This window comes from Panthera uncia, assembly GCF_023721935.1.
Source record: "Panthera uncia isolate 11264 chromosome B3 unlocalized genomic scaffold, Puncia_PCG_1.0 HiC_scaffold_1, whole genome shotgun sequence".
NCBI lineage: Eukaryota > Metazoa > Chordata > Mammalia > Carnivora > Felidae > Panthera > Panthera uncia.
This window is the reverse complement of record NW_026057582.1, coordinates 38,936,424-38,950,275: the sequence shown is the minus strand read 5'-3', so window position 1 is coordinate 38,950,275 and position 13,852 is coordinate 38,936,424.

The following is a 13,852-nucleotide window of genomic DNA, read 5'->3' as shown; positions in this document are numbered from 1 at the left end:
GTCAAGTAGGACCCTTGGGCCCCTGGGGAAAGTGTAAAACAGGATCTTTTGTTACTTGACAAAGGCTACTCCTACCAAGAAACCCGAGGTTTGCAGAGTTGGACCCTGAAGAGTGAAGGTGGAGTTGAAGTGACTATATTTTCAGAAATTCCCAAGATCTAACATTTTCTCTTCTGTGGATCAACATTATTAGAACATCTCTGTAGGACTGAGATAATCCTTTGTTATATTTTATTTTAGAGAGAGCACAGGGGAGAGGGGCAGAGAGAGAGAGATAGAAAGAGAGAGAGAATCTCAAGCAGGCCCCACGCTCAGCACAGAGTCCAACATAGGGCTTGACCCCACAACCCTAGGATCATGACCTAAGCTGAAATCAAGAGTCAGACAGTTAACCGACTGAGCCACCCAGGCACCCCAGGACTGAGATAAGCTTGACCAAGACAAATCCATAGGAGAGGACACCAAGAGCCCCCAGCTGTAAGTTATCCCAGGTAAGAAAGTCTGATGTGGTGGCCTCATTCAGCAACCACACTCAGAGGATGTGGGTGGTCTTGGTACAGCAGGTTGGTGAGGTTGGATGGCCCTCTTGACATTGACACCTTGACATAGAGGGTGTGCTTTAATAGCAAATGACTGAGCTTGTGTGAGGGTAAAACAACACAGTCGGTACCCTAACCCTGTAGTGTTCTGGGCTGAATACAACATTGGATGGAGTGGTTCATCCTTTCTTCTAACAGTGATTTTGAAACTAGTTTTGTAACCCAAGCTATTGGAGTGTAAATTGCAGAAATATTTTAACACAGACTCCAACTTTCCCAAATCTGATATTCCACTTCAGATATTCAGGTTTTGACTACATTGATGATTATGTTTTGAGTAAAATGTTCACTTTAGATGAATATATGCTTTATTTGGAAATATCTTAAAAGTCTTAACATTTATTTCTTTTGAACTCGATTTGCTTTGCCAAAGATTATTTCAAATTTGGAATCATGAATTCACGCTATTTTGTCAAAAATATTTGTGTTGGATCTATTCAGAACCTCAAAAGCCTCTGCCCATGTTTTTCTCTCTGCTGCCATGGGAAGGTCTTTCTGCAGAAGCATGTTTGCAGATGTGTTTGGGTTGTGAGAATCACCCAAATCACACTGTGAAGTAGGCAGGAGAGGGATCAGTCTTCCCGTTTTCTGGCTGAAAAGTGAGGTGTGTTATGTGACTTGAAGAAGGTCTCCCAGCTGGGCAGAAGTAGTGCTGGCACTTGAATGGCTCTTTCTGACTTTTAAGCAACAGACCCTTCCTACCCACTGTTATGTGCCGTTGATCCTTATGAATACTTTTCTAGACTGAAGTGTGCTCTTCAAGGAGGAGGCAGATCTGGGTTCAAATCTTGAAGCTTCCACTTCTCATCTTTGGTTGGGCAAAGTACCTAACATCTGTAATCCTTAGTATCCTCGTGTTGAATGGGAAAAAACAATACTATAAATTTTGCATGGCTGTTAGGATTATGGAGCTGTAAGTTGTACAGCTGGTACTGTAGCGTTAGTGTAAGAAATACCATGCAGTCTCTCTTGATGGTCTCTAACCCTTGCAAATTTGGATATATTTACCAGTAACTTTTTATGGGTACACAAAGGACTGCAGCACTTTTTTAGGTTAGCATGGAGTGATACAAAGAACTCCAATCAGTAGACTAGTTCTCAGTACCATCTACCCCTAATAAAAACAAGGGTTTAACTTTCATTCATTCACTGAACAAATATTTATTGAACATCGATTATATGGCAGGTATTGCTCTAAGCCCCAGGGAAACAGCAATAAAGAAAAAAGGCAAAAATCTCTGTCCTTACAGAGCTTACATTCTAGTGCCACTTATTATACACCAGACATTTGTTCCAGTGATCAATGCTGTGTAATTCAATATCAAAATTATGTAAAAATAATACTTGGGGAAAAGTTGGCTATCAATTATTTTGCTCCATGTGGTGTTGACTGGGGTCACTCGGTCCTATTCACCTGATAGCTGGTTTAGTCTGGAGGGTCAGAACAGGCTCACTCAGATGCCTGACACCTTGTCAGGATGGCAGAAAAGCTGAACTCAGTACAACCCCTCTTCCTTTCTATGTAGCTTCTGGGTCTCTCCACAGGGTAGTCATACTTCTTACATGGCAAGTGGCTTTTCTTGGAGAAAGTGGTCCTGGAGACAGACCAAGGCAGAAGCTGAAAGGCTTCTTCTGACCCAGAGTTGGAAGGCAAGAAGCATCACTTCAACTGTGTTTCATTAGTGACAGGTGAGTGCCTTTGGTCAGTGCAGGTTTAAGGGGAAGGGAATTAGATCCCACCTTTCCATGGGAGGAATGTCACACAATCTGTGGCCATCTTTAAGATGCATTTTAACTGTATCTCATTTAGTCCTTACCACAATAACTCTATGAGGTAAGTTCTCTTAAATTATACTTGCTTTAGAGATAAGGAAACTGACACGGAGAAGTTAAGTAACTTGCCCAAGGTTGCATAGCCAGTTAGTGGCAGAGCCAGGATTAAAAAGTGGTAATGTAGGGGTGACTGGCTGGCTCAATTGGTTATGTGTCCAACTCTTTGTTTTGGTTCAGATCATGATGATGGTTTGTGAGTTCGAGCCCCGTGTCAGGTTCTATGCTGACAGAGCAGAGCCTTCTTGGATTCTTGTTCTCCCTCTTTCCTAGCCCCTCCCCTGCTCACATTCTCTCTCTCTCTTTCTCTGTCTCTCTCTCAAAAATAAATAAATAAACAAAAAAGATTAAAAAAAAAGTGGTAATTTAGCTCCAGAGTTCAATGTTTTAAACATTACATTTTACTCCCTCAAATGATTCGCATTACCTTGAACAATTGTTTTTTAAGTGGCTGGGTCTCAGTTCCTCATGCACAATATGAAAGGCTAAGGACAGAGTTATTTTCCATCCCATATGCATTAGAATGGCCACTACCAAAAAACAAAAAAATCAAGTATTGGTGATGATGTGGGGAAATTGGAACACTTGTGTACTGTTGGTAGGAATATAAAACAGTGCAGCCTTTATATAAAATAGTGTAACAGTTCCTCAAAAAGTTAAAAAAAGAATTACCATATAAACAGCATTCCACTTCTGGGTATATATTCCAAAGAATTAAAAGCAGAGTCTTGAAGAGATAATCTGTATACCCATTCTCCTAGCAGCATTGTTTACAATAGCCAAAAGATAGAAGTAACCCAAGTGTTCATTTTTGAATGGATGAGGAAAATGTGGTATATACATACAGTAGAATATTACTCAGCCTTAAAAAGGAATGAAATTCTGACACATGCTACAACTTGGATGAAACTTGAGGACATTGTGGTAAGTGAAGTAAGTCAGACACAAAAGGGCCAATAGTGTATGATTCTACTAATATGAAATACTCAGAGGAGTCAAATTCATGGAGTCAGAAAATAAAAGGGTGGTTTCCAGGAGCTCAGGGAAGGGAGGAATGGCAAGTTGTTGTTTAATGGGTATAGAGTTGCAGTTTTGCAAGATGAAAACAATACTGGAAATGGTTGCTCAACAACGTGAATGTACTTAACACTATTGAATGGTACACTTAAAATGGTTACAATGGGGCACCTTGGTGGCTCAGTTGGGTAAGCATCTGACTCTTGATTTCAGCTCAGGTCATGATCTCACAGTAGTCAGATCCAGCCCCGAGTCAGACTCTGTGCTGGTTGTGTAGCCTGCTTAAGATTCTCTCTCTCTCCCTCTTCCTTTGCCCCTCCTGATCCCAAATAAATAAATAAAACTTAAAGAAAGAGAAAGTGAAAGCAGGGGAGAGACAGAAAGAGAGGGAGAGAGAGAATCCCAAGCAGGCTCTGCCCTGTCACTGAGGAGCCTGACACAGGGCTCAATCCTACAACCCTGGGATCAACCAACTGAGCCACCAAGGCACCCCCACTTCTTTATCCTTCAGAAAAAAATTTTTTTAAATGGTTACAACAGCAGACTTTATATTATGTGTATTTTGCCACAGTTAAAAGTAAAAATTTCATCTTCAACTTTTATAATTTTGTATAATTTTTATCCTATATCTAATATATATCCTAATATATCTAATATATATCTTATATCTAATAGAATAGTAGCTTCTTCTGCTACACTTAGAAATAAATTTGTAACAAGTATTCCGATTATGGGTTGGCACCCATACTCTCATAATTTTACAGAAAGAAGTCATTTAACTCATAAGAAAGTAGAATATGTTATATAATCTCTTTTTTTCTAAACATTGAAATAATGAGTCATTAAGAAAGGTGTCTAGTGATGTGTATAGAAAGTGACTAAAATATACAACAGAATTAGCAAATCAAACAGGATTTTGGACTCCTTACTCATCAGGACAGGCCAAAGCAAACAAGGGTATATTGTATTGTGCTGTAAAGGTCAATAAATTCAGATTTGACCAATTCGGGACAGGTGGAGAGATGTGGAAACCAGGGCCTTTAGAACTGAGCCTCATCCCAATATTCAAACCATGGAATAGGACTCAGATGTGTGTTTCTATTGCCTGGAGGGTGTCTTGGGGAAAAAAACCAACGAACCAGGTGCTGGGTTTCAGAAAATTATTTTACCAGGCCATTTAAAGGAGAGCAAGTTTGATTTCAAGTTGTAATCATAGGATGAATATAATTGTTTCTTCAAATGATCAGAAAGCCTATAAGGAAGTATTCCAGAGGCACTAGTAAACCTCAGGGCAAGAAGGAAAAAGAAAAGGAAATGCTGGGGGTTTTTTTTCTTTCAATTAAAAAAATTTTTTTCCTGGGTCACCTGGGTGGTTAAGTGTCCGACTTTACCTCAGGTCATGATCTCATGGTCTGTGAATTCGAGCCCTGCATCGGGCTCTGTGCTGACAGCTCAGAGCCTGGAACCTATTTCGAATTCTGTCTCCCTCTCTCTCTGTCCCTCCCCTACTCATGCTCTGTCTCTCTTGCTCTCAAAAATAAATAAACATTAAAAAAAGTAAAAAAAAATTTTTTTCCTGATTATCCAAGTAAAACATGTTCACAGGGGCATCTGGGTGGCTCGGTTCATTGAGTGTCAGACTCTTGATTTTGTTGAAGTCATGATCTCGAAGTTTGTGGGATGCAGCCTTGCCCTCTCTCTCTCTCTCCTTTTCCCCTCCCCACCTCTCAAGGTGGATAAATAAACTTCAAAAAAATTGTTTTGAAAGAAAAGAAAATATAGCACAATGGACAGTTGTGATTTTGATGGCCCAGCAGCTCTTTTATTTTCTGGGTATGTCACACCAACCATCTGGCCCTAGTGGGCACTGCTGTTTTTATTTATTTATTATTTTTATTTTTTTAAGTTTATTTATTTTGAGAGAGAGAGTACGCCCACATACGTACTTGAGCAGGGGAGGGGCAGGGAGAGAGAGAGAGAGAGAGAGAGAGAGAATCCCAAGCAGGCTCTGCACTGATAATGCAGCACTGATGGTGCTCGATCCTACAAACTGTGAGATCATGACCTAAGCCAAGATCAAGAGTCAGATGCTTAACCACCTGAGACATCCAGATGCCCCTATTTTTATTTTTTGAGAGAGAGAGAGAGCACAAGTTGGGGAGAGGGGCAAAGAGAGAGAGAGAGAGAGAGAGAGAGAGAGAGGACCCCAAGTAGGCCCCACCCTTAGCATGGAACCCAACGCAGGGCTCAATCCCAGACCCTGGGACCATGACCCAAGCCAAAATCAAGAGTCAGAGGCCCAACCAACTGAGCCACCCAGGCACCCCTGTACTGCTGTTTTTTTGTTTTTTTGTTTGTTTGTTTTTTAATTCTGCTACAGGGGCGCCTCGGTGCTCAGTCAGTTAAGTGTCTGACTTCCACTCAGGTCATGATCTTGTGGTTCATGGTGGTTCATGTCGGGCTCTGTGCTGACAGCCTAGAGCCTGCTTCAGATTCTGTCTCCCTCTCTCTGCCTCTCCCCTGCTTGCACTCTGTCTCTTTCTCTCAAAAATAAATAAACATCAAAAATTTTTTAAAAAATTTCTGCTACAGCATGAGGAATGTAGGCTGTGCTGACTTGCCCAACTCAAGCAGAACAGACCCTGTCACCTCCCCTTGGATCTGTCTTCTTTCATTAGCCTGCTTTTCTGTCCACGGTGATTGGCTTAAGAGTAGATAACTGACCCACGTTAGCCAATTCCATTCTCTGGTTACCACTGCCCTGGCCACTGTGATTGTGAAATTGCTGGACATGTGATCTAAAATGGCCAATGAGAATTTTTCATTGGGATTATTTTTGCTGCATCTGTTTTCTCCCGATGCACCTTCCCACCACTGCACACACACACATAAAAAGAATTGGGGGAACATTCTTTATTTCTCTAGTGGCAAAACTAGAAAATGTGAATCCAGGAGCTGCTGGCAATAGAGTCATAAGGCTTGTGGAGAAGGCAGATCTGTGGCCCCAATGTACAGAGAGGAACAGAGAGCAGAGATGGAAAGGAGTCCCTGTTTCCACTGAGTTCTTATAACTGGTTCAGTGAGCCAATAAATATTCTTTAAATTAAACTAGTTTGGGGTTTCTGTCACTTACAATCAAAAGAGCCCTGGCTGGTATATTTTAAAAAAAAAGTATAAAGAAGCAGAAAAGAACACATCCATAGTGCTACTTCTCAGTGCCAACAACTGATAATGCTGTGTCATATGTACTTGTTGTCTTTTTTTTTCTTTTTGGTTTTTCATTAGATAATTTCTAGTATCATCGAAAATTTTAGTAATTATACTTTTCACAATTGGTCCCATAATATTAGACATATAGGTTATTTCCAAGTTTTTGATGCATTGTGGGCATACATTTTTGTTTGTATCTCACATTATTTTTTGGGATATGTTGCTACAAAGAGAATTACAGAATCAAAGGGTATGAATAGTGACTTTTAAGGTTTTTTTTTTACTTTAAAATTTTTTTTCTTTAATATTTATTTATTTTTGAGAGAGAGACAGAGTGCAAGCAGGGGAGGGGCAGAGAGAGAAGGAGACACAGAATCTGAAACAGGCTCCAGGCTCTGAGCTGTCAGCACAGAGCCCGATGGGAGGCTGGAACCCAGGAACTGCGACATCATGACCTGAACCGAACTTGGATGCTTCAGACTAAGCCACCAGGGTGACCCCCCCTTTTTTTTAAAAATTTTTTTAATGTAAAGTTTTTTTTAAATTTTTTGGTAAAAGTGATACATGATAAAAGGAATTAAACAATTTAAAAGGATATGAAAATGCACAAGTTACCTTCAAGCATGTTTCTTCTTTCCCAGACTGTCTCTCCCTCTCTTTATATACATGTATGTATCTTCCTCTGCCACTTTTAAAGAAACCTACCAAATTATGGTATTATGAAAATACTCTTGTGTACTTTGATTTTCATTATTTATTTATTTACTTATTTTTTTCTTAATATTTGGTCTATTTAACTGTGTACTAAACTACTTCTGAAGTCAGAGGACACCTTTTTTTAAAAAAGTAAACTGTACAGGCAACATGGGGCTTGAGCCTTGAGCTCACCACCCTGAGACTGAGTCACATGCTCTACTGGATGAGCCAGCCAGCAGTCCCAACAATATATTTTTTTGAAAACTGCATGGTAGGGCACCTGGGTGGCTCAATTGGTTAAACGTCCAACTTCGGCTCAGGTCGTGATCTCACGGTTCGTGGGTTCGAGCCCCGCTTCAGGCTCTCTGCTGTCACTGCAGAGCCTGCTTCAGATCCTGTCTCCCTCTCTCTCTGCCCCTCCCCCACTTGTGTGCATGCTCTCTCTCTCTGTCTCAAAAATAAATAAAAATTTTTAAAAATTGCAGAAAAATTGCCTCCTTCCAATGATGGACATCTAGGCTTTTTCTAGTCTTTTGACACTACAAACAAGCCTGCATCAAGTACCCCTATATGTAGGAGTATTAAAATGTGCAAATATATCTGTACAACAAATCTCTGGGGGAGAAAGTACTAAGTCAGTAGTATTGTGCTAGGCCTTCCCAAAATGTCTTCACAATTGCCATCCCAAATGAACTCCCACCAGTAATATATGAAAGAGCATACCCTCATCAAGATAATGCATTCACAAATTTTTGTTAAATAAACAAAATAGTTTTTGTTTTTTGTCTTGCCCCTGTGATCAACAAATATTAGTTTCTTTTTGTAGTTGTAATTTGACAAATTGCCCTTCCATCTGGAATTTATACCTCCATCTGTCATCTGTGAAACTATTGGCCTTATTGCATCTTTATCAGCATTAAGCATCATCTTTATATTATTTTATTTATTTATTTACTTTAAGATTTTACTTTTAAATCTCTACACCTAATGTGGGACTCAAACTCACCCCAAGATCAAGAGTGGCACACTCCACCAACTGAGCCAGCCACGTGCCCCAACATTACCATTATTTTAAATCTTTAGTAATTTAATAGGTGATAATAGTATTTCATATTAAAAGCTTGTATCTTATTCATTCATGCAACATTTGTTATCCAAACACCTATAGTATGCAGATGTTCTTCTGATGACAATGGTAAGACACTGTCCTTGCCCTCAAAGAGCTTACATTTCTTTGATTACTAATGAATCTGGACACTAAAAAATGAACACTTTCAAGTTGTATCTTAAACCAGGAGTTGTACATTGTCTCAAACTTTATTTACTTACTTGCCTACTTATTTAGCATTGTCTCAAACTTTGTAAGGAGACAGGAGATGATCATTTAATTATTTTTTAAATGTTTTTATCTATTTTTGAAGGAGAGAGAGAGAGAGAGAGCATGAGTGGAGGAGGAGCAGAGAGAGAGGGAGGCACAGAATCCAAAGCAGGCTCCAGGCTCTAAGCTGTCAGCACAGAGCCCGATGCAGGGCTCGATCTCATGAACTATGAGATCATGACCTGAGCCGAAGTTGGACGCTCAATCGCCTGAGCCACCCAGGCGCCCCGAGATGATAATTTAAAGATGATATTTATCATTCTGATTGGAAGTGGGATCTACAGATGTGTAGTGGAAAAGTGGCATTTTCGGACTCATTTACATAACTACTTCCATTCTGTTATGTAGAAGGGAAAGTCCATAGGCTTCAAGAAAGTGGGCTAAATATAGTGGCAGGTGCCACTAACTGACTGCCAGTGTCTACTGTCCCCTTCTTTTAGGAATAGGATTATTTCACTTTTATTTATTTTATTTTATTAAAAAAAATTTTTTTTAAACGTTTATTTTACTTTTGAGACAGAGACAGAGCATGAACAGGGGAGGGTCAGAGAGAGAGGGAGACACAGAATCAGAAGCAGGCTCCAGGCTCTGAGCCATCAGCCCAGAGCCCGATGCGGGGCTCAAACTCACGGACCGTGAGACCATGACCTGGGCTGAAGTCGGACGCTTAACCGACTGAGCCACCCAGGCACCCCAGATTATTTCACTTTTAGTGGGGTATATGGCCACTCGCCTAGAGACTATGTTTCCCTTGAAGTTAAGTATTGGGCGTGTGAGTAGGTTTGGGTCAATTACATGTAAGAAGTGTTATAAGAAATAGCTTGATTGTTTCTTAGAGAGGAAGCTCCTACTCCAGACCTTTTTTTTTCTTTTTCCTCCTGTGGGCTGGGAAATAACAGGGATTGGAAATCAGTGTTGAAGGTCACAGGGACCAGCTACCAGCCTGGGATCCTGGATGAGCTGATGAGGCAGAACTGCCTCACCAGCCTACACCACTCACCTCTGGATTGTTATGTGAGAGAAATAAACTTCTGTCTTATTGAAGTCGTTGTAATTTTGAGTCTCTGGAACAGTAGACTGGCCTGTATACTAATTGATATGTATACATAATGGAATAAAGTATGATAGGTGCTCAGAGGCCTAAACGATTGGCTCCCCTGGCTCTCCAGCTTGCTGGGTCACACTGCTGATCTTGGGACTTGCTAATCTCTATAATCAAGTCAGCCAATTCCTTACAATGCCTCTCTTTAAATGTATATTATAAGAGCAAGCTTTGCTCAACGGGGAAAGGGCAGCCTCTTCATCAAATAGGGAAAATTGAATATCCACGTGCAAAAAAATGAAAGTAGACTCTTACGCAAAAATTAATCCAATGTATTCAAAGCCTAAATATAAGACCCTAAACTATAAAACTCCTAAAAGAAAGGAGACAATCTTCATGATATTGGATGTGGCATGAATTCTTGGATATACTGCCAAAAGTACAGGCTACAAAAGCAAAAATAGACAAATGGGACTATATCAAACTTAAAAACTTGTGTTCATCTGAGAGTTATAGCACAGGGAATACAGTGAATGGTACTATAATAATGTTGCATAGTGATAGATGGTGGCTATGCTTGTGAGCATAGCATAATGTATACAGTTGTCGAATCACTATGTTTTACACCTGAAACTAATGTCAACTATAATTAAAAAAGGAAAAAACCCTTTTGTTCATCAAAGAACATAATCTACAGAATGAAAAGGCAGTCTATGGAATGGGAGAAAATATTTGCCAACCATATATCTGAAAAGAGCTTAGTATCCAGAATATATAAAGAATTCCTATAGGGGTTCCTGGGTGGCTCAGTCAGTTAAGTGTCCAACTTCATCTCAGGTCGTGATCTCACAGTTTGTGAGTTCGAGCCCCACATCGGGCCCTGTGCTGACAGCTCAGAGCTTGGAGCCTGCTTCGGATTCTGTGTCTCCCTGCCTTTCTGCCTCTCCCCCGCTTGCATTGTCTCTCTCAAAAATAAATAACCATTGAAAAAATAAATAGTGAAATTAGTCAGAGAAAGACAAAATTCATATGACTTAACTCATATGAAGACTTTAAGAGACAAAACAGATGAACATAAGGGAAGGGAAACAAAAATAATATAAAAACAGGGAGGGGGACAAAACAGAAGATACTCATAAATATGGAGAACAAACTGAGGGTTACAGGAGGGGTTCTGGGAGGGGGGATGGGCTAATTGGGTAAGGGGCACTAAGGAATCTACTCCTGAAATCATTGTTGCACTATATGCTAATTTGGATGTAATTTTTAAAAACAAAAAATAAATAAACAATAAAAATTAAAAAAAATCCGTACAATTTTAAGGGGTGCCTGGCTGGCTCAGTCAGTAAAGCATGCAACTCTTGATCTCAGGGTTGTGAGTTCAAGCCCCATGTTGGGCTCTATGCTGGGTGTGAAGCGTACGTGAGAAAAATAAAAATAAATAAATAACTTTGAAAAGGGAAGGTCATCTTTGGAGCTAGCTCAGCTACTTACTTGCTATGAACATTTAGGACAGTTACTCACATCCACTGTGTTTCAGTATCCTTGTCTGCAAAACAGGGATTGGAATTATACATACTTCACAGGGTTGTTTTAATGAAAAAAGGAAGTAACACATGTAAAAGCATTTTGAAGAGTACTTAAGTAGTAAATACATACTTAATGTTGGCTATTATTATCTCCAGGTGATGGGATTATGTATGATTTTGTGTCTTCTGTTTTGTTTTCTATAGGAAATAATCTATTTTGCAATAATAAAAAGAGTTAAAAAAATAATGCTTTTCATGATTACCATTGCCTTTGAAGTCTAAAATCCTTATTATAAAAGCTGTATCACACACCTAGCATATCCTTTGTCTCTGCCCTGCCAGAGTACTCTTAAAATATATTTTTAAAATGCAGTATTACTTCTGGACATGTTATACATACCTCTTTTGTAGTACTTTTGCATGGATAGTTTGTATGTCTGTATCAATCCACTTAATTCCGTTCTTAGACGCTAAAGACTGACCGGTCCATCTTTGAATCCCAGTAATGTACCTGGCACTTGGCCTATGGATGCTGGGGTTTGCTTTAAATGAAGTAAACTGATTCAACCAAGCAGAGCTTTGGGAGCTTTTCAGGGTTCCTGATGTTTCCAGAGGCTGAAAGTGGTCCTTTAGCACAGTTTTGGCTTCAGGTACAGGAACTTGGGCCCAAATCACAAGCCTGGTCTTATGTTTATAACAGGTGCATTGTCATTGCCAAGATTTGAGCTTCATCAGATTGCCACTGGGAAGAGCAAATCTCCACTGAACATTGGCGTATTCTTTATTTGTGAAAAGAAATGGGAGGCATCTATGACTTCTGTTTACCCCAGACCTCTGGGGAGTATGCATGTAAGGTAATACGATTATCGGGCATATAAAGTAATATTTAGGATCGTATATCAAAGGTTGCACCTATTTCCTTTTCTTTCTAAAAATTTCCGTGCTTTACAGACACATCTAACAGTTTTCATGGAGAAACCCAAGAAAGCCTGAAAGGAGGTATGTTAGTGTGAATTAATGAACAATTTTGGATTATAGAAAAAAGTTAAAAGGAAGTTTTATTTATAGACCATATAATAGCTTAGAAAATATTTTCTTGTAGTCTTAATCTGGGGATCTGCTTTGATAAACAGAGAGATACTTTGTATTTAATATTTCAATAGCTATTATATTTGAGAGTGCTTCTAAGGAATTAAAAGTGTTTGATAGACTTTCACCTTAGATACTTTACATAGGGACCCAATCTTGTTCATACATTTAACTTATATTGTCAATATGCACCATTTAAAATAAAGACAGGTTTTAGCCTAATTTATCCCTCCCCGAAAAAGCACAAATTCTGTATTAATACAGCTTCACTCATACTAGGAGCTCAGTATTACAATACTATCAATTTGCTACCTGATATGAAAATCTGTGCTTGTTCTTGGAAAGACAGATTCATGTTTGTTAAGGTATTAGAGTATGACTGTATAGTGAGACTAGAAGTAAGGGACTCTTTGGGTGCCTTGGGTGGCTCAGTTGGTTAAGTGTCTGACTTTTGATTTCGGCTCAGGTCATGATCTCACAGTCGTGAGATGGAGCCCTGTGTCAGTCCCAGGGCTCAGTGGAGCCTGTTTGGGATTTTCTCTCTCCCTCTCTGTCCCCCTCCACTCACACGTGCATGTTCTGTCTCAAAATAAATAAATAACACTTAAAAAAAAAAGAATAAGGGACTCTTATTAGGTAAGATTGTATGTATTCTTAGAACTAGTGTGTATTCATTGGAGAGATTTTGGAAAAATCTATCAGGGATGATTAGGATAGGATACTTGATCACTTTATTCATGCAGGGGCAAGATTTCATTAATCTTTTTTCCCCCATTAAATGCTAATAAAATAAATTTGCCAGGGAATGAGTAATACATCTCTACCACGATATCCAAGGCCATCCATCCATCTTTTAAGGAACACAGTAAGAATGTACTTATTAAATAAATAAAAATGAATACAAACTTGTATTAAATTCCCTAATTTCAACCAAATGTGTATTTTGGGTTTTCTTTTGGCACATCTCCTATATACCTCACATCTTAAAAAGCAAAACAAAACAGAGAAACCCGGAACAACCTTTGTTTTTCTCTGGCTAATTTTTATGGTTTCATTATAGCTAATGACTTTTCAACACAGGAATCCTCCTGAAGAAAATGTCCTAGACTCTGGATAAGATGCGCATGGGAAAAACTATGCTGTTAATATTTTTCAGAGGACCCAACAGCTCAAATTCCACTCTCTGGTCCTTGATATCCAGTAGGGAAGTGGAGCACACAAAGAAGGGAACTGGAGACATTCTCTCTTTTCCTCTGCTCATCTGTCCTTCTTTCCCTGTCCCCCAAATGAACACACACACACACACACACACACACACCCTTGTCTGCTGCTCTTAGAAAAAGGGAACACCTTGCTCAGTTTAATTAATCTGAAAATTATCATTCATGATCACAACGTGGTTCTTTTGTATCTTTAAAAGCCTTCCTTAAAATGCAAATTCCTGAGGAGAGGTGGGGGGGGG